The sequence below is a fragment of the Maylandia zebra genome, linkage group LG16, assembly GCF_041146795.1.
Source record: "Maylandia zebra isolate NMK-2024a linkage group LG16, Mzebra_GT3a, whole genome shotgun sequence".
In the NCBI taxonomy this organism is placed as follows: domain Eukaryota; kingdom Metazoa; phylum Chordata; class Actinopteri; order Cichliformes; family Cichlidae; genus Maylandia; species Maylandia zebra.
In genome coordinates, this window is record NC_135182.1 from 2,627,302 (window position 1) to 2,636,081 (window position 8,780).

Below are 8,780 nucleotides of genomic sequence, written 5' to 3' on the forward strand. Positions count from 1 at the left end.
CTGAAAACAAACTGAAATCAGCTGATTGTAGGGCGAGTGTATAAATGGATAAGCAGGATTGATAGGCAGGCAGACTAAGAATTCCAAGACTGCTGGGAACTGGTTTTCTACAAGGAACAGTTTTTGATTCCCTAGCGATACTGAGTGATAGCAACATCAGGAAGAAATATACCAAGGGCTGAAAGAAGAACTCGAGAAGATGTGGCGGGTAAAGACAACAGCAGTTCTCGTGGTAATTGGAGCATTCAAGGGTTAGGGTTAGGAGGGCCAGTACGTTACTGCAGTCTACAGACCCAAACACAGAGACAGCTGAATGAATTTCTCACAAGCTTTATTTAAAACTATAAACAAAGGTTTAAACACAAGAAGGGATTTGTGATGTGGCGATCTAATGTGTAGTGAGAGCAACAGCTTTAAACATGGAGACGGACTCGTGCCGTGATGACCTTAGCGTGCTGTGAACTGTGAACAGAGGAGAAGGTAATTACCATACCATAGAGTATTTATATAGCACTTTAAAAACAACACATGGCCGACCAAAGTGCTGTACAGCAGAAATATTAAAAAAATACATTTATAAGAAATACAATAAATAATAATTAGCGGGTACATGAAAAGCAGCCAGGAAGGAATGGAGGTTAAGGGGTTGGCTTACTTGGCAGGTTGAGCTGTTAAAGCTTGGAGGACAAGGTGAAGGTCCGGGTGGTGTGGACAGGAGAGTGCAGTGATGACGGGCTGACCTGAGTTGCAGGAGGGCAGGCAGGTGTGTGGTGAAGAGATCTTTCCAGAGAGACAGACTGTGGAGTGAATCCAGTTAGTGATGACCAGCATCCAAGAGAAGGACGAGCAGATCAGTGGCACGATGAGGAAACTCTAGCACAAAGAGGAGGTAAGTACTCCATCTTGGTCATGGAACATGGAAAAGAGAAAAACTGTTACCAACATGGGTAATTTGGTGAATTGTCCCAGAAGAGACAGCTCATAAATACCCTCCCACAGATTGCCAGGGATTAGTCTCAGGTGAGTCGAGAATAGTTCAGACAATGATGACTCTACCAGGGGTGGACACGGGAAAACATGGCCGCCTGGGGCGCTCCTCAGCCCTTTTCTAGGTGGGTGGCGGGAGTGCCCCAGCAGTGGTCCTCCTTGAGCTCTCATGCTCTGGGGGGCCTCTGGATGTCTGAGGCCAGGATCTCCTTCATGTCCTGGGAGGGCAGGGCTATAGCTCCCCACTACTATTAGACGCTTACAAGGAGAAACTTTATGAATACAAGTCCGCCCACACACACAGGTGTACACACGAGCGTTCACACAGGTGTAAAAACAGGTACTCACAGACACACTTTCTTGGTTGGCTGCTGCCTCTATACATATCCTTAGTCCTGTATGCTGCTCAGTAACCTTCAATATCTATTATTTACTGTTTCTTAAGCTTATCAATCAATCAATCAATCAATCAATCAATCAATCAATCAATCAATCAATCAATCAATCAATCTTTATTTATAAAGCACTTTTCATACAGAAATGTAGCACATGGTTAAAAGCAGCCCACCCCACATCGCCCTCCAACTCACTCCCCACACTCTCATTAACATAATGATCATGGATACACCCCCCACACACACACACACTTAAAGAGTAAAATTGGGCTGGGCACACATGAGCCAGGTGAGGAAACACTATCACAGGGAGCCGTCTGCACCGGGAGCCGGTCACAGACCGCAGCCACCAGGCTGGGCACACAGCAGGAGGGAGGCAAAGAAGCCCCCCAGCCAGGCTGAGAGGACCCCCAGAGCCCCAGCAGCCACGGTCGGTCACAGCCCCGGTGCAGAGAGCCCCCTCCGAGGAAACACTGGAGATATGACCTAATAAGAATATATACAGGATAAAAAGATAAAGTAAATAAGAATGGGATACAGTATAAATCTAAATAGAGTAAGAAGACAAAAAATGAATAAGAATAAAATAAATAAATATTAGGTAAAACCTAAATTGATAATATAAATAGAATAACAGGATAGAATAAATAAGCATAAAATAAATAAACGCTAAGTAAAAGCTAAATTAAAAAGGTGGTCTTGAGCCTGTTCTTAAAAACATGTACGTTCTCTGCGGCCCTGAGCTCCTCCGGCAGGCTGTTCCACAGACGAGGACCATACCACTGAAACGCTGCCTCTCCGTGAGTATGTGTCCTGACTTTAGGGACAATCAAAAGGCCAGCACCAGAGGACCTCAGGGTCCGCGAGGGTTCATATGGTAAAAGCAGATCTGAGAGATAAGAAGGCCCAAGACCATTAAGACATTTAAAAACCAATAAAAGAACTTTAAAATCGATCCTGAAACACACGGGGAGCCAGTGCAGCGATTCTAAAACCGGTGTAATGTGGGCCCGCCCTCTGGTCTTCGTCAGCACACGAGCTGCCGAGTTTTGTAAATGTTGTAAAGTTGAAATATTCTTCTTAGGAAGACCAGAGAGCAGGGCATTACAGTAATCAATGCGACTGGTAATAAAAGCATGCATCAGCATCTCCGTGTTGGCCCGAGAGAGAATAGGGCGGACTCTGGCTATATTTTTTAGATGATAAAATCCAATTTTGGTTACATGTTTAATATGTGGGATAAAACCAAGCTCAGAGTCAAAAATAACACCCAGGTTTTTCACTTGTAGCGAAGGACATAGTGAAAATGCCTCTAATTTAGACAAGAGTTTCTCTCTCTGAGCCTCAGGACCGACAATTAAAACTTCAGTTTTGTCCTGGTTAAGCTGTAAAAAGTTTTCTGCCATCCAAGATCTTATATCCAAGATACAGTTAAAAAGGGCATCCATTGGTCTGGTGTCATCAGGAGACACGGACAGCTGAGTGTCATCAGCGTAACTGTGGAAGTTCACTCCATGCCTCCTGATGACACCGCCGAGAGGGAGCATATACAAATTAAAAAGTACAGGGCCTAGAACCGGCCCTTGAGGCACACCACATGTCATTTTATGGATCTTAGAGGAGCATGTATCCATACTCACCATAAAAGTTCTGTCAGAGAGATAGGAAGTGAACCAGTTGTGTACAGCACCAGAGAGGCCCACCATGTGTTTTAGTCTGTTTAAAAGAATAGCGTGGTCTACTGTATCAAAGGCTGCGCTTAGATCCAGTAGCACCAGGACTGAGAGCTTTTGGGAGTCCCAGTTACATCTAAGATCATTTAAAACCTTTAGGAGAGCCGTCTCTGTGCTGTGGTTCACCCTAAATCCAGACTGGAATATCTCCAGGATCTGTCTATCATTGAGAAAATCATTAATCTGAGTAAAAACAAGTTTTTCTAAGATTTTACTTAAAAATGGTGAGTTGGAGTCTGTAGTTATTAAAATCATTACAATCCAAATTGCTCTTCTTCAGAAGGGGCCTCACCACCGCCGTTTTAAAGGCAGCAGGGAAGACACCCAACTGAAGAGAGCAATTCATCATGCATAAAAGCTCAGCTTCAAAAAATCCATAAAGTGTTTTAAAGAGTGAAGAGGGGATTGGATCTAAAAGACATGTGGTGGTTCTCAGCATTAACCAGGACAAAGCTGTCCAGTGTCTCCTCAGGTACAATCGAGCCCTCAGATGTGTTTAATCATATCACGAGAAGATAAAATATCAGCTCTGATGGCGCTGACTTTTCCCCTGAAGTGGTCTGCAAACTGCTCACAGAGCGAGTCTGTGGGCTTCTTTGGGAGCTGTTACAATCAGGGTTAAATAAATGATCTATGGTGGAAAAGGTGGGAAAAGAGGACCTTGTCGGTTGTTGCTGTGGTTTCTCTAGTGTCTTATTTGGTTTTTGCTTGTTTTTTTTCGGCAGGTGATCAAGCAGATTTTCACTGTCTTTTCTCTTTCTATCCCTCTTCTCCTCTATTTTATTTCTTTAACTCTCCTTCTGTTAACTCTCTGTCCAACTTCTCTTTTCTTCTTCTTTCTCTTTCCTGTCCCCTGGTCCTGTCTGTTGTGATTGCAATAACTTAAAATATATAATATATATAATAATAACAAAGATAAACTATGACAGTCAAGTGGACCAGCATACAAAAAGGCATAATGGTTTACATGGGAAAATAAACCTGTTGGGCATTTTTCTTGGCTTTCAGACAATAATTCTGATTGCTACAGTGATGGAGGGCAAAATAAAATGTTTGGACACACCTTCTCATTTAACCCTTGTGTGGTGTTCATATTTTTGTTACTCAGCCAGTGTTCATGGGTCTGGTGGACCCGCTAGAGTTTTGGCCTTCCAAATTAACACTATCAAACAATTTTATGTTAAATTACTCAACAGATATTTACTTCATCCCAATTACAAACCATATGAACAGCAAAAATGGTTAATTTTTTCCCTTTACCTTTGTTAGATCACATTTATGAATTAATGTGCTTTTCGTTTTTTTTGTTTTTTTTTTATAAAATGTTATAAAAAATGAATAAGTTATAATCAAGTGGAGTGAGTGGAAAGACACAACACATTTACACGTGAAGCAATATGTTTCACAACTAAATGGGATCAGCTGCTCATCAATGGTGACATTAGGCCCAGGGATGTAAAACAGGGGGAGGTGGTGCACACACTTATCCCACACTGTCCTGATGGCAGCTAGCTTGTCTCTCTGCCGTCGAGCTGGTCTGTCGTCTCGGTTATCAAAACGGATAATCCTGGAAATTTTGTGGAAGTTTTCCAGAGACACTGATGCACGGAAAGGTTCGTGCCGGTTTCTGCATCCCACAGGGATTCTTTGGATTCCCCTTTGGACCTGAAAACTCCTGCAAGGATAAGAACCCCAAAGTAGGCCTTTGGGGTTCTTAGATGAATTTGGTCCATCTACTTCCACCTCTCTCCAAAAACACACCTTCCTTCTAGATTACTGCAATCCAGAATAATTTTCTGGATGGAATCTGGGATGAAAAGCTCAAATGAAGACTTGATGTCCTGCACATGAGTAACTGCCAGCTGTGTTGGCCCTGGCTTATCACAGTAACAGCTCTGCAGGGTGGCTCATTTCTTGGGCAAGAAGACCATTCAATTTCACCAGTTATTGACATCCATATTTCTTCACTTGCTGTCTGGTGGGCTTGTTCTGGTCCTGGAGCTGGCAGCAGATGGGGTACTCGTCTTCGTTTTGTTACTAAATGGTGCTCAACCTCATCCTCTTCTTCAAAGTCACTGTCAGACTCTGAATTTTCAGAAATGTGAAATGTTCTGAAACCTCTTTGTCAACATCATCATCCGAAGCCCCTCTCTCTTCCAAAATCAATTGGATGGCCCTCGCAGCAGATAATCTTTTGCCATCTTGATCAGTTGTGATAAAGAACCACACTGGCAAAGTCTTATTTATAGTATTATGCCCCTAATTTGCAGGTGGGACAGGGTATGAGAAAATAAAATTTGGATCCCTCAAGAAAGAGGGTAAAATGTGCGGGAATGTCAGAGCAGACGGTGTTGATAGTTGAATTTTCAACAATGTTGCAACTTTGTGCGGAGCAGGAGGGGAAGAAAACACTATCAGCAGCACCAGAAAGGAGGAAGACAGAGTGTGGGAACACAGGACCTACACTTTCAACACTTTTATTAGACCTGGGTCCAGTGGACCCGAACACCTTGTATGTAATGTAAATGCGTGGGGGGAGGTACAGTATGAGGTCATTGAAAATTAGTTCAGATTTATGTTCTTCAGAGAAAATAAGCCAAAGCCAATGAATTTCAGGTTGAAAAAATAATTAATTGTTTAATTTTTCTTTTGAGAAAAACTGAAAACGGGTCTCACGGACCCGAACACCATACAAGGGTTAATAGTTTTTCTTTATTTTTACTACTTTCTACATCGTAAATGCAAACTGACGATATCAAATATATGAAGCAAGATATATTTAATTATGTAGCAAAGAAAAAAAAGATAAATAACTCTAAATATGTTTTATACTTCAGATTCCTGAGATTAGCCGCCCTTTGCTATGTTTTTTTTTTTTTTTTGCCTGTCCCGTTTGGCTCTTTTGCATCAGAATTGTTGTCTAAAGGCAAAGAAAGATGCCCAACGGATTTACTTTACCAAATTGACCATCCCAGCCTTGCCGTAATGGTCCATTTGATTCACCTTTTATTGTTTATTTTATTTTCATTTACTGAATACGGGACAGACTTGACTGGAGGAAAGAAGGGGAGAAAGAAAGAGGGAAAGAGAAACAGCTGAGAAGAGGGACGGGGGAGAAGGGCAAAAGACAAAAACCAACAGAACGGGCAGAGAAAAAAAGAAAAAGAAAAAAAATGCATATATCGATCACCTGGGATCACCTGCTGAGAAAGAAAACAAGCAGAAGAGAACAAGAGTAATAGAATAAACAACATCACAATGATATATGGGAATATGACAGTAAATACTAAATATTAAACATTATTGTGCAGCACATAAGATCAACAGAACACAGTGTGCTTTGAGGTAGGAGCCAAAAAGGGTGTAGTTTGTGGGTGTGATCACCCGTGTGTACACCTGTGAGCATGGACGCGCTTGTTTTTTGTTTTTTTAAAAGGTTCCTTCATGTAATGATCTGCTAGAGGGTGTGGGGGGGCCACAGCCCCGTCCTCCAGGGCATGAAGCAGGTATGGAGGAGATCAAAACTCCAGACATCCAGAGGCCCCCAGAACACAAGACCAAGGAAGACCAACAGAGGGGCAGCCGCGCCACTGTCCCAGAAAGAGCTGAGGAGAGTCCCAGATGAGGGCTCACTCAGCAGCCGCGGAGCAGAAGCCAGGGGGAGTTGCAGTGACGCGCCCGTGAGCTCCGCCGGCAGCCAGCCGTGCCTGAGTGACCGAGCCCCAGGCCGAGAGGCCGGGGGCACCCCACCTCAGAAGTGGCCCGAGCGAGCCCCAGGCTCCAGGCCCCGATAAGCGGCCGCCAAGGAGTGAGCCGGTGTGTACCTGGACGCCCATCCCCAGACACAAAGAACCACCAACGCACCGATGTCTGAGGGAGTCCGCCACTGGCAGGGGAAGTGGTGGTAGGGGGAGATAGGCCTCCAAACCTTGGAGGGCCTGAGATGTCCCCAGAGAGGTGGCGTCTGATACCCAACCTGACATATAGACACAGACATACAGGCACACACAGATACAAACATCCATTCCCACCCTCATGCTCTCATATGCACTTACTCCACACTCAACCAACTTGGAGACAGACATAAAGAGACGCTGTACACACGATCACACTCCCCAAGCGTACTTTACAAACCGGGTCTAGGTACCCTTGCCCCTGGAGGGGGGAACTGCACCCAGACCCAGGTGGTGTTACCCTTTTCCCTGCGGTGGGGGGAGGCAGACCGCCCCGACTCCGCAGCAGCAGGGAGGCCCCACACTCCAGACCGCAGTCGGACAGCCAACTCCTCCTCCTAGCCCCCCCGCTCCAGCAGGCCGCAGAGAACGGGGGTGAGAGAAGACTCCAAACCTCCCTCCACCCGCTCATTGTAGTGTTGATGCATGTGTGTTCTAAGGTGCATTTAAAACCCAGGAGGGCATGGAGCTACCTGCCAGAGAGCAGCAGGTAAGCGCATGGTCCCTCCTGCTAGCCCTCTGGGGGTAGCCTCCTCTGCACCCTGGTGACATACCCCTACTCCAAGGTCCTGCATGTGTGGGTGGTTGTGGTGGAGCGGGAAGAGGGAGGCAGCTGGAGATGGGGAGGGAAGGAAGGGAGGGGCAAGTGACCCCACCCTGGGGCCAGCTCCCCCGCTGACCCCAGTAGGCACCCCCATACTCCGGGACCCGCCAGGGAAAGGGGGCCCAGGCCCATCCAGACCGGGCCCAGTGGAGCAGCGCCTCCCGGGCCCTGTACAGTCCTGCACAGTCCACAGTGCACAGTCCACCCTGCTGCACAGTCCACCCAACCCCACCACAGAGAAAACTGCACCCACCCCACCATCCACTCTTCTTCCAGACTACATAAGACAATAAACACCCAGGCTGAGATCTTCCTCCACCTCTCCTGTATCTCCCCCTCCTGCAGAGAGAGCTCCCGAAGAGAGGAAAGCTCCTGCAAGATGTGACAATCTCCGCCACCAGTTGAAGAGACCCCCAGGTGGCTCGATGCACCGGCGGCACCCTGCTCCAGGGCTGGGCCCCCATGCACCCACCCACCCACCCACAACCCCGGCAACACACCAACCAGGACCCAAGCCCCCGAGGCCCGGCCCGGGCCCCAGCCCAGAGACGGTGCCCCCCCAGAACCTCACGCCCACCCAGGGGCAGACAGGCTACCAGGTCAGTAACCCATGTCCGTCAGCACAGACCCTCCCCTAGCCCCGCTGCACGCAGCCACGAGGAAACAGTCACCTGAGAGCCAACAGAGCCCCTAACCGAACATGACCGCTACCCCGGGTTGAGCCCCCCAAGGAAGATGCCTCCGGGGAACCCCCCGATGCTCTAAGCCTGTCCCTACCCCCACACCAATCACAACAGTGAAGGCGGGACCAAACTATGACCCCCCACCCCCACTAGGTGATGGAGCTGATCAAAGGAGCCCAGAGCAATTGATCTGATGTGGTGGCAGAGGCTGTATCAAGACTAATGTAATCTAATAGATAATTTCTATATTGGTTAGAATTAAGATTATTTTTATTTTTCCAGTTCATGAGGACTGTTTTCTTGGCTATGCATAGGGCAGTGAAAACCATATGGGCGATATTCTTTTCTGAAGTGACATTATCTAAGCTGCCCAACAAACACACTAAGGGGGAAGTTGGAATGTTACATTTCAGACACTTCGATAA